The sequence below is a fragment of the Panulirus ornatus genome, chromosome 63, assembly GCF_036320965.1.
Source record: "Panulirus ornatus isolate Po-2019 chromosome 63, ASM3632096v1, whole genome shotgun sequence".
Taxonomy (NCBI): Eukaryota; Metazoa; Arthropoda; class Malacostraca; order Decapoda; family Palinuridae; genus Panulirus; species Panulirus ornatus.
The window spans coordinates 21,612,606-21,634,796 of NC_092286.1; the positions used below are offsets into that span (position 1 = coordinate 21,612,606).

Sequence of the window (22,191 nt, forward strand, 5' to 3'; positions counted from 1 at the left end):
TGCAAAAATCGTCCAAATGCATCTCTCTTCTCTTTCACTAATAATCTTACTTCTTCATCTCACCACTCACTACCCTTTCTAATCAGCCCACCTCCCACTCTTCTCATGCCAGAAGCATCTTTTGCGCAATCCATCACTGATTCCCTAAATACATCCCATTCCTCCACCACTCCCCTTACTTCCATTGTTCTCACCTTTTTCCATTCTGTACTCAGTCTCTCCTGGTACTTCCTCACACAAGTCTCCTTCCCAAGCTCACTTACTTTCACCACCCTCTTCACCCCAACATTCACTCTTCTTTTCTGAAAACCCATACAAATCTTCACCTTAGGCTCCACAAGATAATGATCAGACATTCCTCCAGTTGCATCTCTCAGCACATTAACATTCAAAAGTCTCTCTTTCGCGCGCCTGTCAATTAACACGTAATCCAATAACGCTCTCTGGCCATCTCTCCTACTTACATACATATACTTATGTATATCTCGCTTTTTAAACCAGATATTCCCAATCACCAGTCCTTTTTCAGCACATAAATCTACAAGCTCTTCACCATTTCCATTTACAACACTGAACACCCCATGTATACCAATTATTCCCTCAACTGCCACATTACTCACCTTTGCATTCAAATCACCCACCACTATAACCCGGTCTCGTGCATCAAAACCACTAACACACTCATTCAGCTGCTCCGAAAACAATTGCCTCTCATGATCTTTCTTCTCATGCCCAGGTGCATATGTACCAATAATCACCCATCTCTCTCCATCAACTTTTAGTTTTACCCATATTAATCGAGAATTTACTTTCTTACATTCTATCACATACTCCCACAACTGTTTCAGGAGTAGTGCTACTCCTTCCCTTGCCCTTGCCCTTGTCCTCTCACTAACCCCTGACTTTACTCCAAAGACATTCCCAAACCACTCTTCCCCTTTACCCTTGAGCTTCGTTTCACTCAGAGCCAAAACATCTAAGTTCCTTTCCTCAAACATACTACCTATCTCTCCTTTTTTCACATCTTGGTTACATCCACACACATTTAGACACCCCAGTCTGAGCCTTCGAGGAGGATGAGCACTCCCCACGTGACTCCTTCTTCTGTTTCCCATTTTAGAAAGTTAAAAATAGAAGGAGGGGAGGATTTCTGGCCCCCCGCTCCCGTCCTCTCTAGTCGCATTCTTCATATATATATATATATATATATATATATATATATATATATATATATATATATATATATATATATATATGAAGAATGTATGTGAGAAATACTTAGAAAAGCAAATGGATTTGTATGTGGCATTTATGGATCTGGAGAAGGCATATGATAGAGTTGATAGAGATGCTCTGTGGAAGGTATTAAGAATATATGGTGTGGGTGGCAAGTTGTTGGAAGCAGTGAAAAGTTTTTATCGAGGATGTAAGGCATGTGTACGTGTAGGAAGAGAGGAAAGTGATTGGTTCTCAGTGAATGTAGGTTTGCGGCAGGGGTGTGTGATGTCTCCATGGTTGTTTAATTTGTTTATGGATGGGGTTGTTAGGGAGGTGAATGCAAGAGTTTTGGAAAGAGGGGCAAGAATGAAGTCTGTTGTGGATGAGAGAGCTTGGGAAGTGAGTCAGTTGTTTTACGCTGATGATACAGTACTGGTGGCTGATTCATGTGAGAAACTGCAGAAGCTGGTGACTGAGTTTGGTAAAGTGTGTGAAAGAAGAAAGTTAAGAGTAAATGTAAATAAGAGCAAGGTTATTAGGTACAGTAGGGTTGAGGGTCAAGTCAATTGGGAGGTAAGTTTGAATGGAGAAAAACTGGAGGAAGTAAAGTGTTTTAGATATCTGGGAGTGGATCAGGCAGCGGATGGAACCATGGAAGCGGAAGTGAATCATAGGGTGGGGGTGGGGGCGAAAATCCTGGGAGCCTTGAAGAATGTGTGAAGTCGAGAACATTATCTCGGAAAGCAAAAATGGGTATGTTTGAAGGAATAGTGGTTCCAACAATGTTGTATGGTTGCGAGGCGTGGGCTATGGATAGAGTTGTGCGCAGGAGGGTGGATGTGCTGGAAATGAGATGTTTGAGGACAATGTGTGGTGTGAGGTGGTTTGATCGAGTAAGTAATGTAAGGGTAAGAGAGATGTGTGGAAATAAAAAGAGCGTGGTTGAGAGAGCAGAAGAGGGTGTTTTGAAATGGTTTGGGCACATGGAGAGAATGAGTGAGGAAAGATTGACCAAGAGGATATATGTGTCAGAGGTGGAGGGAACGAGGAGAAGTGGGAGACCAAATTGGAGGTGGAAAGATGGAGTGAAAAAGATTTTGAGTTTATACCATTTCAATTTATACCATTTCACTTTAAAACTAACTTTCAAGGACATATTTTTTTATGCAAAAAAAATAAAAGTCAATCTTGTACGGGCAGTAAGTTGCCGTTTTATCAATTAAGCTTTGTATTTGCAAATAACTTCACCTCATCAAGCTTAAAAGCTCCTTTACTGCTTCATGAGATTACAGTACTTGCATAAAGCCACACCTCAACTGTCACACAAAACATTTTACTACATAATTGTACTTGTATGTATCTCGATATCTGACATACATGATGTTTTTCAAAAATGAAAAGATAAGGTATGCACATTCATAACACACGAGTGTGTGCATACAACTTGAATACTGTACAATGTGACTCTGACCATACTAACAGGAACATTTTTCACCCAAACTAAAGAAATTTCCTTGATCATAATGAAAAAATCAAATAGTTTCTTGAATCCACTATTCAACAACTGCCTTTTAAAGTCTGAAAAGCACAATATTATCACGATGGATATTGTCACATCAATTAGGCATATCATTGGTCAAAGACTGTCTTATTGGGTGCTGGTGGAGAACAAAGCAATGACACCAGCAGCCCCCAGGGTGCTAAACACATAGTTGTAGGCTGGTGGCATGGACCTGAATACCAAGAAAGATCCTACTACAATCAGCATCAAGAAGAGAGCATTGTTGTAGAACAAGGAGAAAGTCATAGCCTCAGCCTCTGCTACCTCATTCTTCTTCCATAACACCCTTTCATCCTTTTCCTTCTTGCCCATTTTTTTATTGTCAGACAATTTACGCATAACTTCGCGGGTTACTGCATCCTCAACCTTCTGTGCAACCTTGTGCTTCAGGACAAATTTTGTGTTCATATATGCCAAAGCAACAAGATAGGTGGCAATGCCAGTCACAAGTACAAAGATTACAGCAGATGACAGTGGGTCCATCATATGTATGCGCCAGAACGACCAAATCGGAATACCCGAAACAATTAAGGCGTTGAAGTAGAATATAATTGAGCTCTTCTTGGAGACATTTCTGCTAAAATCTTGTAGGAGGAGCTCCTCCTCCTGGGCTAACTTGCCCCTGTTCACCATATTTGCAGGTGTCTGGTCTGGGGTCAGGGGAGAGCGCTGTGCGTAAACACACCCGGCGAAAACAACCCCTTGGTTCCAATATATATATATATATATATATGTTTATGGATGGGGTTGTTAGGGAGGTGAATGCAAGGGTTTTGGAAAGAGGGGCAAGTACGAAGTCTGTTGTGGATGAGAGAGCTTGGGAAGTGAGTCAGTTGTTGTTCGCTGATGATACAGCGCTGGTGGCTGATTCATGAGAGAAACTGCAGAAGCTGGTGACTGAGTTTGGTAAAATTGTGAAAGAAGAAAGTTAAGAGTAAATGTGAATAAGAGCAAGGTTATTAGGTACAGTAGGGTTGAGGGTCAAGTCAACTGGGAGGTAAGTTTGAAAGGAGAAAAACTGGAGGAAGTAAAGTGTTTTAGATATCTGGGAGTGGATCTGACAGCGGATGGAACCATGGAAGCGGAAGTGAAACATAGGGTGGGGGAGGGGGCAAAAATTCTGGCAGCCTTGAAGAATGTTTGGAAATCGAGAACATTATCTCGGGAAGCAAAAATGGCTATGTTTGAAGGAATAGTGGTTCCAACAATGTTGCACGGTTGTGAGGCGTGCGCTATGGATAGAGTTGTGCGCAGGAGGGTGGATGTGCTGGAAATGAGATGTTTGAGGACAATGTGTGGTGTGAGGTGGTTTGATCGAGTAAGTAATGTAAGGGTAAGATAGATGTGTGGAAATAAAAAGAACGTGGTTGAGAGAGCAGAAGAGGGTGTTTTGAAATGGTTTGGGCACATGGAGAGAATGAGTGAGGAAAGATTGACCAAGAGGATATATGTGTCGGAGGTGGAGGGAACGAGAAGTGGGAGACCAAATTGGAGGTGGAAAGATGGAGTGAAAAAGATTTTGAGTGATCGGGGCCTGAACATGCAGGAGGGTGAAAGGCGGGCAAGGAATAGAGTGAACTGGATCGATGTGGTATACCGGGGTTGACGTGCTGTCATTGGATTGAATCAGGGCATGTGAAGTGTCTGGGGTAAACCATGGAAGGTTGTGTGGGGCCTGGATGTGGAAAGGGAGCTGTGGTTTTGGGCATTATTGCATGACAGCTACAGACTGAGTGTGAACGAATGGGGCCTTTGTTGTCTTTTCCTAGCGCTACCTCGCACACATGAGGTTGGAGGGGGATGGTATTCCACGTGTGGCGAGGTGGCAATGGGACTGAATAAAGGCAGACAGTGTGAACTATGTACATGGGTATATATGTATGTGTCTTTGTGTGTATATATATGTGTACATGAGATGTATAGGTATGTATATTTCCGTGTGTGGACGTGTGTGTGTATACATTGTGTATGAGGGTGGGTTGGGCCATTTCTTTTGTCTGTTTCCTTGCACTACCTCGCAAACGCGGGAGACAGTGACAAAGCAAAATAAATAAATATAATATTTTTTTTATTATACTTTGTCGCTGTCTCCCGCATTTGCGAGGTAACGCAAGGAAACAGACGAAAGAAATGGCCCAACCCACCCCCATACACATGTATATACATACGTCCACACACGCAAATATACATACCTACACAGCTTTCCATGGTTTACCCCAGACGCTTCACATGCCTTGATTCAATCCACTGACAGCACGTCAACCCCGGTATACCACATCGCTCCAATTCACTCTATTCCTTGCCCTCCTTTCACCCTCCTGCATGTTCAGGCCCCGATCACACAAAATCTTTTTCACTCCATCTTTCCACCTCCAATTTGGTCTCCCTCTTCACCTCGTTCCCTCCACATCCGACACATATATCCTCTTGGTCAATCTTTCCTCACTCATTCTCTCCATGTGCCCAAACCACTTCAAAACACCCTCTTCTGCTCTCTCAACCACGCTCTTTTTATTTCCACACATCTCTCTTACCCTTACATTACTTACTCAATCAAACCACCTCACACCACATATTGTCCTCAAACATCTCATTTCCAGCACATCCACCCTCCTGCGCACAACTCTATCCATAGCACACGCCTCACAACCATACAACATTGTTGGAACCACTATTCCTTCAAACATAGCCATTTTTGCTTCCCGAGATAATGTTCTCGATTTCCAAACATTCTTCAAGGCTCCCAGGATTTTCGCCCCCTCCCCCACCCTATGTTTCACTTCCGCTTCCATGGTTCCATCCGCTGTCAGATCCACTCCCAGATATCTAAAACACTTTACTTCCTCCAGTTTTTCTCCTTTCAAACTTACCTCCCAGTTGACTTGACCCTCAACCCTACTGTACCTAATAACCTTGCTCTTATTCACATTTACTCTTAACTTTCTTCTTTCACAATTTTACCAAACTCAGTCACCAGCTTCTGCAGTTTCTCTCATGAATCAGCCACCAGTGCTGTATCATCAGCGAACAACAACTGACTCACTTCCCAAGCTCTCTCATCCACAACAGACTTCGTACTTGCCCCTCTTTCCAAAACTCTTGCATTCACCTCCCTAACAACCCCATCCATAAACATATATATATATATATATTGGAACCAAGGGGTTGTTTTCGCCGGGTGTGTTTACGCACAGCGCTCTCCCCTGACCCCATATCCATAGCCCACGCCTCGCAACCATACAACATTGTTGGAACCACTATTCCTTCAAACATACCCATTTTTGCTTTCCGAGATAATGTTCTCGACTTCCACACATTCTTCAAGGCCCCCAGAATTTTCGCCCCCTCCCCACCCTATGATCCACTTCCGCTTCCATGGTTCCATCCGCTGCCAGATCCACTCCCAGATATCTAAAACACATCACTTCCTCCAGTTTTTCTCCATTCAAACTCACCTCCCAATTGACTTGACCCTCAACCCTACTGTACCTAATAACCTTGCTCTTATTCACATTTACTCTTAACTTTCTTCTTCCACACACTTTACCAAACTCAGTCACCAGCTTCTGCAGTTTCTCACATGAATCAGCCACCAGCGCTGTATCATCAGCGAACAACAACTGACTCACTTCCCAAGCTCTCTCATCCCCAACAGACTTCATACTTGCCCCTCTTTCCAAAACTCTTGCATTTACCTCCCTAACAACCCCATCCATAAACAAATTAAACAACCATGGAGACATCACACACCCCTGCCGCAAACCTACATTCACTGAGAACCAATCACTTTCATCTCTTCCTACACGTACACATGCCTTACATCCTCGATAAAAACTTTTCACTGCTTCTAACAACTTTCCTCCCACACCATATATTCTTAATACCTTCCACAGAGCATCTCTATCAACTCTATCATATGCCTTCTCCAGATCCATAAATGCTACATACAAATCCATTTGCTTTTCTAAATATGTATAAATATATATATATATATATATATATATATATATATATATATATATATATATATATATATACATGGTATACATGGGGTGTTCAATGGTGTAAATGGAAATGGTGAAGAGCTTGTAGATTTATGTGCTGAAAAAGGACTGGTGATTGGGAATACCTGGTTTAAAAAGCAAGATATACATAAGTATACGTATGTAAGTAGGAGAGATGGCCTCAGAGAGTTATTGGATTACGTGTTAATTGACAGGCGCGCGAAAGAGAGACTTTTGGATGTTAATGTGCTGAGAGGTGCAACTGGAGGGATGTCTGATCATTATCTTGTGGAGGCGAAGGTGAAGATTTGTATGGGTTTTCAGAAAAGAAGAGTGAATGTTGGGGTGAAGAGGGTGGTGAGAGTAAGTGAGCTTGGGAAGGAGACTTGTGTGAGGAAGTACCAGGAGAGACTGAGTACAGAATGGAAAAAGGTGAGAACAATGGAAGTAAGGGGAGTGGGGGAAGAATGGGATGTATTTAGGGAATCAGTGATGGATTACGCAAAAGATGCTTGTGGCATGAGAAGAGTGGGAGGTGGGTTGATTAGAAAGGGTAGTGAGTGGTGGGATGAAGAAGTAAGATTATTAGTGAAAGAGAAGAGAGAGGCATTTGGACGATTTTTGCAGGGAAAAAATGCAATTGAGTGGGAGATGTATAAAAGAAAGAGACAGGAGGTCAAGAGAAAGGTGCAAGAGGTGAAAAAGAGGGCAAATGAGAGTTGGGGTGAGAGAGTATCATTAAATTTTAGGGAGAATAAAAAGATGTTTTGGAAGGAGGTAAATAAAGTGCGTAAAACAAGGGAGCAAATGGGAACTTCAGTGAAGGGCGCAAATGGGGAGGTGGTAACAAGCAGTGGTGATGTGAGAAGGAGATGGAGTGAGTATTTTGAAGGTTTGTTGAATGTGTTTGATGATAGAGTGGCAGATATAGGGTGTTATGGTCAAGGTGGTGTGCAAAGTGAGAGGGTTAGGGAAAATGATTTGGTAAACAGAGAAGAGGTAGTAAAAGCTTTGTGGAAGATGAAAGCCGGCAAGGCATTAGGTTTGGATGGTATTGCAGTGGAATTTATGAAAAAAGGGGGTGACTGTATTGTTGACTGGTTGGTAAGGTTATTTAATGTATGTATGATTCATGGTGAGGTGCCTGAGGATTGGCGGAATCCTTACATAGTGCCATTGTACAAAGGCAAAGGGGATAAGAGTGAGTGCTCAAATTACAGAGGTATAAGTTTGTTGAGTATTCCTGGTAAATTATATGGGAGGGTATTGATTGAGAGGGTGAAGGCATGTACAGAGCATCAGATTGGGGAAGAGCAGTGTGGTTTCAGAAGTGGTAGAGGATGTGTGGATCAGGTGTTTGCTTTGAAGAATGTATGTGAGAAATACTTAGAAAAGCAAATGGATTTGTATGTAGCATTTATGGATCTGGAGAAGGCATATGATAGAGTTGATAGAGATGCTCTGTGGAAGGTATTATGAATATATGGTGTGGGAGGCAAGTTGTTAGAAGCAGTGAAAAGTTTTTATCGAGGATGTAAGGCATGTGTACGTGTAGGAAGAGAGGAAAGTGATTGGTTCTCAGTGAATGTAGGTTTGCGGCAGGGGTGTGTGATGTCTCCATGGTTGATTAATTTGTTTATGGATGGGGTTGTTAGGGAGGTGAATGCAAGAGTTTTCGAAAGAGGGGCAAGTATGAAGTCTGTTGGGGATGAGAGAGCTTGGAAAGTGAGTCAGTTGTTGTTCGCTGATGATACAGCACTGGTGACTGATTCATGTGAGAAACTGCAGAAGCTGGTGACTGAGTTTAGTAAAGTGTTAGAAAGAAGAAAGTTAAGAGTAAATGTGAATAAGAGCAAGGTAATAATATTAGGTACAGTAGGGTTGAGGGTCAAGTCAATTGAGAAGTAAGTTTGAATGGAGAAAAACTGGAGGAAGTAAAGTGTTTTAGATATCTGGGAGTGGATCTGGCAGCGGATGGAACCATGGAAGCGGAAGTGGATCATAGGGTGGGGGAGGGGGCGAAAATTCTGGGAGCCTTGAAGAATGTGTGGAAGTCGAGAACATTATCTCAGAAAGCAAAAATGGGTATGTTTGAAGGAATAGTGGTTCCAACAATGTTGTATGGTTGCGAGGCGTGGGCTATGGATAGAGTTGTGCGCAGGAGGATGGATGTGCTGTAAATGAGATGTTTGAGGACAATGTGTGGTGTGAGGTGGTTTGATCGAGTGAGTAACGTAAGGGTAAGAGAGATGTGTGGAAATAAAAAGAGCGTGGTTGAGAGAGCAGAAGAGGGTGTTTTGAAATGGTTTGGGCACATTGAGAGAATGAGTGAGGAAAGATTGACCAAGAGGATTGATGTGTCGGAGGTGGAGGGAACGAGAAGTGGGAGACCAAATTGGAGGTGGAAAGATGGAGTGTAAAAGATTTTGTGTGATCGGGGCCTGAACATGCAGGAGGGTGAAAGGAGGGCAAGGAATAAAGTGAAATGGATCGATGTGGTATACCGGGGTTGATGTGCTGTCAGTGGATTGAATCAGGGCATGTGAAGCGTCTGGGGTAAACCATGGAAAGCTGTGTAGGTATGTATATTTGCGTGTGTGGACGTATGTATATACATGTGTATGGGGGTGGGTTGGGCCATTTCTTTCGTCTGTTTACTTGCGCTACCTCGCAAACGCGGGAGACAGCGACAAAGCAAAAAATATATATATATATATATATATATATATATATATATATATATATATATATATATATATATATATATATATAAATATATATATGTGAGAAACTGCAGAAGCTGGTGACTGAGTTTGGAAAAGTGTGTGGAAGAAGAAAGTTAAGAGTAAATGTGAATAAGAGCAAGGTTATTAGGTACAGTAGGGTTGAGGGTCAAGTCAATTGGGAGGTGAGTTTGAATGGAGAAAAACGAGGAAGTGAAGTGTTTTAGATATCTGGGAGTGGATCTGGCAGCGGATGGAACCATGGAAGCGGAAGTGGATCATAGGGTGGGGGAGGGGGCGAAAATCCTGGGGGCCTTGAAGAATGTGTGGAAGTTGAGAACATTATCTTGGAAAGCAAAAATGGGTATGTTTGAAGGAATAGTGGTTCCAACAATGTTGTATGGTTGCGAGGCGTGGGCTATGGATAGAGTTGTGCGCAGGAGGATGGATGTGCTGGAAATGAGATGTTTGAGGACAATGTGTGGTGTGAGGTGGTTTGATCGAGTGAGTAACGTAAGGGTAAGAGAGATGTGTGGAAATAAAAAGAGCGTGGTTGAGAGAGCAGAAGAGGGTGTTTGAAGTGGTTTGGGCACATGGAGAGGATGAGTGAGGAAAGATTGACCAAGAGGATATATGTGTCGGAGGCGGAGGGAACAAGGAGAAGAGGGAGACCAAATTGGAGGCGGAAAGATGGAGTGAAAAAGATTTTGTGTGATCGGGGCCTGAACATGCAGGAGGGTGAAAGGAGGGCAAGGAATAGAGTGAGTTGGAGCGATGTGGTATACCGGGGTTGACGTGCTGTCAGTGGATTGAAGCAGGGCATGTGAAGCGTCTGGGGTAAACCGTGGAAGGCTGTGTAGGTATGTATATTTGCGTGTGTGGACGTATGTATATACATGTGTATGGGGGGGGGTTGGGCCATTTCTTTCGTCTGTTTCCTTGCGCTACCTCACAAACACGGGAGACAGCAACAAAGTATAATAAAAAAAAAAAAATATATATAAATGTGTGTGGATGTAACCAAGATGTGAAGACCCTTACTGGAAAAACAATCACTCTTGAAGTAGAACCTTCAGACACAATTGAAAATGTGAAGGAAAATATTGAAATTGGAGAAAAATGTAGCTTAGACATTGAAGCTTATTGATACAGTGGTTAAATTGATGAGAACTGCTATTGACGTTTGTGTAAATAAATTATACATTTCCTTTTTTCCATAGCCAGAGGTTGAACCATTATGTGACATTCTTTTTTTCATTCATTTCAAGCTAGAAGTTTCAGTTTTCTAAATTGTTTCTTACATTTCTCATATGTATATATATGTATGTGTGTGTGTGTGTATATGTGCGTATGTATGTGTATGTGTGTGTATGTGTATATGTATATATATATGTATATTATCCCTGGGGATAGGGGTGAAAGAATACTTCCCACGTATTCCTCGCGTGTCGTAGAAAGCGACTAGAGGGGACGGGAGCGGGGGGCCAGAAATCCTCCCCTCCTTGTATTAACTTTCTAAAATGGGAAACAGAAGAAGGAGTCACGCGGGGAGTGCTCATCCTCCTCGAAGGCTCAGAGTGGGGTGCCTAAATGTGTGTGGATGTAACCAAGATGTGAAAAAAGGAGAGATAGGTAGTATGTTTGAGGAAAGGAACCTGGATGTTTTGGCTCTGAGTGAAACGAAGCTCAAGGGTAAAGGGGAAGAGTGGTTTGGGAATGTCTGGGGAGTAAAGTCAGGGGTTAGTGAGAGGACAAGAGCAAGGGAAGGAGTAGCAATACTCCTGAAACAGGAGTTGTGGGAGTATGTGATAGAGTGTAAGAAAGTAAATTCTCGATTAATATGGGTAAAACTGAAAGTTGATGGAGAGAGGTGGGTGATTATTGGTGCATATGCACCTGGGCATGAGAAGAAAGATCAAGAGAGGCAAGTGTTTTGGGAGCAGCTGAATGAGTGTGTTAGTGGTTTTGATGCACGAGACAGAGTCATAGTGATGGGTGATTTGAATGCAAAGGTGAGTAATGTGGCAGTTGAGGGAATAATTGGTATACATGGGGTGTTCAGTGTTGTAAATGGAAATGGTGAAGAGCTTGTAGATTTATGTGCTGAAAAAGGACTGATGATTGGGAATACCTGGTTTAAAAAGCGAGATATACATAAGTATACTTATGTAAGTAGGAGAAATGGCCAGAGAGCGTTATTGGATTACGTGTTAATTGACAGGCGTGCGAAAGAGAGACTTTTGGATGTTAATGTGCTGAGAGGTGCAACTGGAGGGATGTCTGATCATTATCTTGTGGAGGCTAAGGTGAAGATTTGTATGGGTTTTCAGAAAAGAAGAGTGAATGTTGGGGTGAAGAGGGTGGTGAGAGTAAGTGAGCATGAGAAGGAGACCTGTGTGAGGAAGTACCAGGAGAGACTGAGTACAGAATGGAAAAAGGTGAGAACAATGGAAGTAAGGGGAGTGGGGGAGGAATGGGATGTATTTAGGGAATCAGTGATGGATTGCGCAAAAGATGCTTGTGGCATGAGAAGCGTGGGAGGTGGGTTGATTAGAAAGTGTAGTGAGTGGTGGGATGAAGAAGAAAGAGTATTAGTGAAAGAGAAGAGAGAGGCATTTGGACGATTTCTGCAGGGAAAAAATGCAATTGAGTGGGAGATGTATAAAAGAAAGAGACAGGAGGTCAAGAGAAAGGTGCAAGAGGTGAAAAAAAGGGCAAATGAGAGTTGGGGTGAGAGAGTATCATTAAATTTTAGGGAGAATAAAAAGATGTTCTGGAAGGAGGTAAATAAAGTGCGTAAGACAAGGGAGCAAATGGGAACTTCGGTGAAGGGCGCAAATGGGGAGGTGGTAACAAGCAGTGGTGATGTGAGAAGGAGATGGAGTGAGTATTTTGAAGGTTTGCTGAATGTGTTTGATGATAGAGTGGCAGATATAGGGTGTTTTGGTCGAGGTGGTGTGCAAAGTGAGAGGGTTAGGGAAAATGATTTGGTAAACAGAGAAGAGGTAGTGAAAGCCGGCAAGGCAGCAGGTTTGGATGGTATTGCAGTGGAATTTATTAAAAAAGGGGGTGACTGTATTGTTGACTGGTTGGTAAGGTTATTTAATGTATGTATGACTCATGGTGAGGTGCCTGAGGATTGGCGGAATGCGTGCATAGTGCCATTGTACAAAGGCAAAGGGGATAAGAGTGAGTGCTCAAATTACAGAGGTATAAGTTTATTGAGTATTCCTGGTAAATTATATGGGAGGGTATTGATTGAGAGGGTGAAGGCATGTACAGAGCATCAGATTGGGGAAGAGCAGTGTGGTTTCAGAAGTGGTAGAGGATGTGTGGATCAGGTGTTTGCTTTGAAGAATGTATGTGAGAAATACTTAGAAAAGCAAATGGATTTGTATGTAGCATTTATGGATCTGGAGAGGGCATATGATAGAGTTGATAGAGATGCTCTGTGGAAGGTATTAAGAATATATGGTGTGGGAGGAAAGTTGTTAGAAGCAGTGAAAAGTTTTTATCGAGGATGTAAGGCATGTGTACGTGTAGGAAGAGAGGAAAGTGATTGGTTCTCAGTGAATGTAGGTTTGCGGCAGGGGTGTGTGATGTCTCCATGGTTGTTTAATTTGTTTATGGATGAGATTGTTAGGGAGGTAAATGGAAGAGTTTTGGAAAGAGGGGCAAGTATGAAGTCTGTTGGGATGAGAGAGCTTGGGAAGTGAGTCAGTTATTGTTCGCTGATGATACAGCGCTGGTGGCTGATTCATGTGAGAAACTGCAGAAGATGGTGACTGAGTTTGGTAAAGTGTGTGGAAGAAGAAAGTTAAGAGTAAATGTGAATAAGAGCAAGGTTATTAGGTACAGTAGGGTTGAGGGTCAAGTCAATTGGGAGGTGAGTTTGAATGGAGAAAAACTGGAGGAAGTGAAGTGTTTTAGATATCTGGGAGTGGATCTGGCAGCGGATGGAACCATGGAAGCGGAAGTGGATCATAGGGTGGGGGAGGGGGCGAAAATCCTGGGGGCCTTGAAGAATGTGTGGAAGTCGAGAACATTATCTCGGAAAGCAAAAATGGGTATGTTTGAAGGAATAGTGGTTCCAACAATGTTGTATGGTTGCGAGGCGTGGGCTATGGATAGAGTTGTGCGCAGGAGGATGGATGTGCTGGAAATGAGTTGTTTGAGGACAATGTGTGGTGTGAGGTGGTTTGATCGAGTGAGTAACGTAAGGGTAAGAGAGATGTGTGGAAATAAAAAGAGTGTGGTTGAGAGAGCAGAAGAGGGTGTTTGAAGTGGTTTGGGCACATGGAGAGGATGAGTGAGGAAAGATTGACCAAGAGGATATATGTGTCGGAGGTGGAGGGAACAAGGAGAAGAGGGAGACCAAATTGGAGGTGGAAAGATGGAGTGAAAAAGATTTTGTGTGATCGGGGCCTGAACATGCAGGAGGGTGAAAGGAGGGCAAGGAATAGAGTGAGTTGGAGCGATGTGGTATACCGGGGTTGACGTGCTATCAGTGGATTGAAGCAGGGCATGTGAAGCGTCTGGGGTAAACTGTGGAAGGCTGTGTAGGTATGTATATTTGCGTGTGTGGACGTATGTATATACATGTGTATGGGGGGGGTTGGGCCATTTCTTTCGTCTGTTTCCTTGCGCTACCTCGCAAACGCGGGAGACAGCGACAAAGTATAATAAAATAATAAATAAAATATATATATATAGTTGTTAGAAGCAGTGAAAAGTTTTTATCGAGGATGTAAGGCATGTGTACATGTAGGAAGAGAGGAAAGTGATTGGTTCTCAGTGAATGTAGGTTTGCGTCAGGGGTGTGTGATGTCTCCATGGTTGTTTGATTTGTTTATGGATGGGGTTGTTAGGGAGGTGAATGCAAGAGTTTTGGAAAGAGGGGCAAGTATGCAGTCTGTTGAGGATGAGAGAGCTTGGGAAGTGAGTCAGACGTTGTTCGCTGATGATACAGCACTGGTGGCTGATTCATGTGAGAAACTGCAGAAGCTGGTGATTAAGTTTGGTAAAGTGTGTGAAAGAAGAAAGTTAAGAGTGAATGTGAATAAGAGCAAGGTTATTAGGTACAGTAAGGTTGAGGATCAAGTCAACTGGGAGGTAAGTTTGAATGGAGAAAAACTGGAGGAAGTAAAGTGTTTTAGATATCTGGGAGTGGATCTGGCAGCGGATGGAACCATGGAAGCGGAAGTAAATCATAGGGTGGGGGAGGGGGCAAAAATCCTGGGAGCCTTGGAGAATGTGTGGAAATCGAGAACATTATCACGGAAAGCAAAAATGGCTATGTTTGAAGGAATAGCGGTTCCAACAATGTTGTATGGTTGCGAGGCGTGGGCTATGGATAGAGTTGTGCGCAGGAGGGTGGATGAGCTGGAAATGAGATGTTTGAGGACAATATGTGGTGTGAGGTGGTTTGATCGAGTAAGTAATGTAAGGGTAAGAGAGATGTGTGGAAATAAAAAGAGCATGGTTGAGAGAGCAGAAGAGGGTGTTTTGAAATGGTTTGGGCACATGGAGAGAATGAGTGAGGAAAGATTGACCAAGAGGATATATGTGTCGGAGGTGGAGGGAACGAGAGGAAGTGGGAGACCAAATTGAAGGTGGAAAGATGGAGTGAAAACGATTTTGAGTGATCAGGGCCTGAACATGCAGGAGGGTAAAAGGCGGGCAAGGAATACAGTGAATTGGATCGATGTGGTATACCGGGGTCGACGTGCTGTCAGTGGATTGAATCAGGGCATGTGAAGCATCTTGGGTAAACCATGGATAGTTCTGTGGGGTCTGGATGTGGAGAGGGAGCTGTGGTTTCGGGCATTATTGCATGACAGCTGGAGACTGAGTGTGAACGAATTGGGCCTTTGTTGTCTTTTCCTGGCGCTACCTCGCACACATGATGGGGAGGGGGATGTTATTTCATGTGTGGCAAGGAGGCGATGGGAATGAAAAAAGGCAGACAGTGTGAATTGTGTGCACGTGTATATATGTATATGTCTGTGTGTGTATTTATATGTGCTACATTGAGATGTATGGTATGTTATTTGCGTGTGGGGACGTGTATGTATATACATGTGTATGGGGGAGGGTTGGGCCATTGCTTTATCTTTTTCTTGCGCTACCTCGCTAACGCGGGAGACAGCGTCTAAGCAAAATAAATAAATAAGTATATAGATATATATATTTTTTTTCATTTTTTTTTGCCTTGTCGATGTCTCCAGAATTGTGCGATTGTGGTGTACGAGCAAGGAGGAAACAGAAGATGAGAAATGGCCCATACCACCACTTTCACATGGATATAATACGTTTACTCACACGCAAAAGTTAAATCATACAAGCTTTCCATGGGTGACCCAAGACGCGTCCGCTGTGCATTGTTGCCTATAAAATGTTAGAAGTAAAAAAACGGTATGTCAAATCTGAGCGACAAGTCTAGCGAGGACGGGAACGACGGGATCACGCGGCTGGTTCTGGCACGTGATCTACATTTTTCTGGGGGTCAGACTGAGGTACTATACATTGGGGGGGAGACAGCGGCGACGAGGGAAAGGCATAAGCCGTATATGTGGTCCGACTGGGTATAAGCGGGACGCTCGCAGGCTGCGCTGGGGTAATTTAATGGGATTTTTATCACGAGGCGGAGAGAGATAACAAAGAGCGGGGTTGGCGAATATATGCGCGAGGTACAGGTAGGGGTGGTAGAGTGATTACCATCAGATATAAAACACTGGGCTCCAAACATCTCATTTCCAGCACATCCATCCTCCTGCGCACAACTTATCCATAAGTACCGCATCGCAACCATACAACATTGTTGGAACCATATTCCTTCACAAATACCCCATTTTTGCTTTCCGAGATAATGTTCTCCGAATTCCACATATTCTTCAAGGCGCCCAGAATTTCGCCCCTCCCACTCTATGATCACTTCGCACCCTGTTTCCAGCGCAGCCGATCCTCTCAAGATATGCTAAAATTTCACTTACTCCCAGTTTTCCTCCATTCAAACTCACCTCCCAATTGACATGACCCTGAACCCTACTGTACCTAATAACCTTGCTCTTATTCACATTTACTCTTAACTTTCTTCTTTCACACACTTTACCAAACTCAGTCACCAGCTTCTGCAGTTTCTCACATGAATCAACCATATATATATATATATATATATATATATATATATATATATATATATATATATATATATATATATATAAATAAATATTTTTTTTTATTATACTTTGTCGCTGTCTCCCGCGTTTGCGAGGTAGCGCAAGGAAACAGACGAAAGAAATGGCCCAACCCCCCCCCATACACATATATATACATACGTCCACACACGCAAATATACATACCTACACAGTTTTCCATTGTTTACCCCAGACGCTTCACATGCTCTGCTTCAATCCACTGACAGCACGTCAACCCCGGTATACCACATCGCTCCAATTCACTCTATTCCTTGCCCTCCTTTCACCCTCCTGCATGTTCAGGCCCCGATCACACAAAATCTTTTTCACTCCATCTTTCCACCTCCAATTTGGTCTCCCTCTTCTCCTTGTTCCCTCCACCTCCCACACATATATCCTCTTGGTCAATCTTTCCTCACTCATCCTCTCCATGTGCCCAAACCACTTCAAAACACCCTCTTCTGCTCTCTCAACCACGCTCTTTTTATTTCCACACATCTCTCTTACCCTTACGTTACTCACTCGATCAAACTACCTCACACCACACATTGTCCTCAAACATCTCATTTCCAGCACATCCATCCTCCTGCGCACAACTCTATCCATAGCCCATGCCTCGCAACCATACAACATTGTTGGAACCACTATTCCTTCAAACATACCCATTTTTGCTTTCCGAGATAATGTTCTCGACTTCCACACATTCTTCAAGGCCCCCAGGATTTTCGCCCCCTCCCCCACCCTATGATCCACTTCCGCTTCCATGGTTCCATCCGCTGACAGATCCACTCCCAGATATCTAAAACACTTCACTTCCTCCAGTTTTTCTCCATTCAAACTCACCTCCCAATTGACTTGACCCTCAACCCTACTGTACCTAATAACCTTGCTCTTATTCACATTTACTCTCAACTTTCTTCTTCCACACACTTTTCCAAACTCAGTCACCAGCTTCTGCAGTTTCTCACATGAATCAGCGACCAGCGCTGTATCATCAGCGAACAACAACTGACTCACTTCCCAAGCTCTCTCATCCCCAACAGACTTCATACTTGCCCCTCTTTCCAAAACTCTTGCATTTACCTCCCTAACAACCCCATCCATAAACAAATTAAACAACCATGGAGACATCACACACCCCTGCTGCAAACCTACATTCACTGAGAACCAATCACTTTCCTCTCTTCCTACACGTACACATGCCTTACATCCTCGATAAAAACTTTTCACTGCTTCTAACAACTTTCCTCCCACACCATATATTCTTAATACCTTCCACAGAGCATCTCTATCAACTCTATCATATGCCTTCTCCAGATCCATAAATGCTACATACAAATCCATTTGCTTTTCTAAGTATTTCTCACATACATTCTTCAAAGCAAACACCTGATCCACACATATTCTACCACTTCTGAAACCACACTGCTCTTCCCCAATCTGATGCTCTGTACATGCCTTCACCCTCTCAATCAATACCCTCCCATATAATTTACCAGGAATACTCAACAAACTTATACCTCTGTAATTTGAGCACTCACTCTTATCCCCTTTGCCTTTGTACAATGGCACTATGCACGCATTCCGCCAATCCTCAGGCAACTCACCATGAGTCATACATACATTAAATAACCTTACCAACCAGTCAACAATACAGTCACCCCCTTTTTTAATAAATTCCACTGCAATACCATCCAAACCTGCTGCCTTGCCGGCTTTCATCTTCCACAAAGCTTTCACTACCTCTTCTCTGTTTACCAAATCATTTTCCCTAACCCTCTCACTTTGCACACCACCTCGACCAAAACACCCTATATCTGCCACTCTATCATCAAACACATTCAACAAACCTTCAAAATACTCACTCCATCTCCTTCTCACATCACCACTACTTGTTATCACCTCCCCACTTGCGCCCTTCACCGAAGTTCCCATTTGCTCCCTTGTCTTACGCACTTTATTTACCTCCTTCCAGAACATCTTTTTAGTCTCCCTAAAATTTAATGATACTCTCTCACCCCAACTCTCATTTGCCCTTTTTTTCACCTCTTGCACCTTTCTCTTGACCTCCTGTCTCTTTCTTTTATACATCTCCCACTCAGTTGCATTTTTTCCCTGCAAAAATCGTCCAAATGCCTCTCTCTTCTCTTTCACTAATACTCTTACTTCTTCATCCCACCACTCACTACCCTTTCTAATCAACCCACCTCCCACTCTTCTCATGCTACAAGCATCTTTTGCGCAATCCATCACTGATTCCCTAAATACATCCCATTCCTCCCCCACTCCCCTTACTTCAATTGTTCTCACCTTTTTCCATTCTGTACTCAGTCTCTCCTGGTACTTCCTCACACAGGTCTCCTTCTCAAGCTCACTTACTCTCACCACCCTCTTCACCCCAACATTCACTCTTCTTTTCTGAAAACCCATACAAATCTTCACCTTAGCCTCCACAAGATAATGATCAGACATCCCTCCAGTTGCACCTCTCAGCACATTAACATCCAAAAGTCTCTCTTTCGCACGCCTGTCAATTAACACGTAATCCAATAACGCCCTCTGGCCATCTCTCCTACTTACATAAGTATACTTATGTATATCTCGCTTTTTAAACCAGGTATTCCCAATCATCAGTCCTTTTTCAGCACATAAATCTACAAGCTCTTCACCATTTCCATTTACAACACTGAACACCCCATGTATACCAATTATTCCCTCAACTGCCACATTACTCACCTTTGCATTCAAATCACCCATCACTATGACCCGGTCTCGTGCATCAAAACCACTAACACACTCATTCAGCTGCTCCCAAAACACTTGCCTCTCTTGATCTTTCTTCTCATGCCCAGGTGCATATGCATCAATAATCACCCACCTCTCTCCATCAACTTTCAGTTTTACCCATATTAATTGAGAATTTACTTTCTTACATTCTATCACATACTCCCACAACTCCTGTTTCAGGAGTATTGCTACTCCTTCCCTTGCTCTTGTCCTCTCACTAACCTCTGACTTTACTCCCCAGACATTCCCAAACCACTCTTCCCCTTTGCCCTTGAGCTTCGTTTCACTCAGAGCCAAAACATCCATATATATATATATATATATATATATATATATATATATATATATGTGCTGGAAATGAGATGTTTGAGGACAATGTGTGGTGTGAGGTGGTTTGATCGAGTAAGTAACGTAAGGGTAAGAGAGATGTGTGGAAATAAAAAGAGTGTGGTTGAGAGAGCAGAAGAGGGTGTTTTGAAATGGTTTGGGCACATGGAGAGAATGAGTGAGGAAAGATTGACCAAGAGGATATATGTGTCGGAGGTGGAGGGTACGAGGAGAAGAGGGAGACCAAATTGGAGGTGGAAAGATGGAGTGAAAAAGATTTTGTGTGATCGGGGCCTGAACATGCAGGAGGGTGAAAGGAGGGCAAGGAATAGAGTGAATTGGAGCGATGTGGTATACAGGGGTTGACGTGCTGTCAGTGGATTGAATCAAGGCATGTGAAGCGTCTGGGGTAAACCATGGAAAGCTGTGTAGGTATGTATATTTGCGTGTGTGGACGTGTGTATGTACATGTGTATGGGGGTTGGGCCATTTCTTTCGTCTGTTTCCTTGCGCTACCTCGCAAACGCGGGAGACAGCGACAAAGTATAAAAAAAAAAAAAAAAATATATATATATATATATATTTTCTTTTTCTTTCTTTCAAACTATTCGCCATTTCCCGCATTAGCGAGGTAGCGTTAAGAACAGAGGACTGGGCCTTTGAGGGAATACCCTCACCTGGCCCAATTCTCTGTTCCTTCTTTTGGAAAAAAAAAAAAAGAGAGGGGAGGATTTCCAGCCCCCCGCTCCCTCCCCTTTTAGTCGCCTTCTACGACACGCAGGGAATACGTGGGAAGTACTCTTAATCCCCTATCCCCAGGGATATATATATATATATATATATATATATATATATATATATATATATATATTTTTTTTTCATTTTTTGCTTTGTCGCTGTCTCCCGCGCTTGCGAGGTAGCGCAAGGAAACACACGAAAAAAATGGCCCAACCCACCCCCATTCACATGTATATACATACGTCCACACACGCAAATATACATACCTACACAGCTTTCTATGGTTTACCCCAGACTCTTCACATGCCCTGATTCAATCCACTGACAGCACATCAACCCCGGTATACCACATCGATTCAATTCATTCTATTCCTTGCCCTCCTTTCACCCTCCTGCATGTTCAGGCCCCGATCACACAAAATCTTTTTCACTCCTTCTTTCCACCTCCAATTTGGTCTCCCACTTCTCCTCGTTCCCTCCACCTCTGACACATATATCCTCTTGGTCAATCTTTCCTCACTCATTCTCTCCATGTGCCCAAACCATTTCAAAACACCCTCTTCTGCTCTCTCAACCACGCTCTTTTTATTTCCACACATCTCTCTTACCCCTACGTTACTTACTCGATCAAACCACATCACACCACACATTGTCCTCAAACATCTCATTTCCAGCACATCCACCCTCCTGCGCACAACTCTATCCATAGCCCACGCCTCACAATCATACAACATTGTTGGAACCACTATTCCTTCAAACATACCCATTTTTGCTTTCCGAGATAATGTTCTCGACTTCCACAAATTCTTCAAGGCTCCCAGGATTTTTGCCCCCTCCCCCACCCTATGATTTACTTCTGCTTCCATGGTTCCATCCGCTGCCAGATCCACTCCCAGATATCTAAAACACTTTACTTCCTCCAGTTTTTCTCCATTCAAACTTACCTCCCAGTTGACTTGACCCTCAACCTTACTGTACCTAATAACCTTGCTCTTATTCACATTCACTCTTAACTTTCTTCTTTCACACACTTTACCAAACTCAGTCGCCAGCTTCTGCAGTTTCTCACATGAATCAGCCACCAGCGCTGTATCATCAGCGAACAACAACTGACTCATTTTCCAAGCTCTCTCATCTCCAACAGACTTCATCCTTGCCCCTCTTTCCAAAACTCTTGCATTCACCTCCCTAACAACCCCATCCATAAACAAATTAAACAACCATGGAGACATCACACACCCCTGCCGCAAACCTACATTCACTGAGAACCAATCACTTTCCTCTCTTCCTACACGTACACATGCCTTACATCCTCGATAAAAACTTTTCACAGCTTCTAACAACTTGTCTCCCACACCATATATTCTTAATACCTTCCACAGAGCATCTCTATCAACTCTATCATATGCCTTCTCCATATATATATATATATATATATATATATATATATATATATATATATATATATATATATTTTTTTTTTATACTTTGTCGCTGTCTCCCGCGTTTGCGAGGTAGCGCAAGGAAACAGACGAAAGAAATGGCCCAACCCCCTCCCCCATACACATGTATATACATACGTCCACACACGCAAATATACATACCTACACAGCTTTCCATGGTTTACCCCAGACGCC

At 43.0% G+C, this 22,191-nt stretch overlaps 1 protein-coding gene and 1 pseudogene across 1 annotated transcript in view; both read right to left on the bottom strand.

Moving 5' to 3' along the window:
- Yeti (yeti) overlaps positions 1-22,191 on the bottom strand; it is a 361,198-nt gene that overhangs the window by 47,003 nt on the left and 292,004 nt on the right. The window lies entirely within an intron of this gene.
- On the bottom strand, positions 2,754-3,423 carry LOC139746052 (translocon-associated protein subunit gamma pseudogene; annotated as a pseudogene).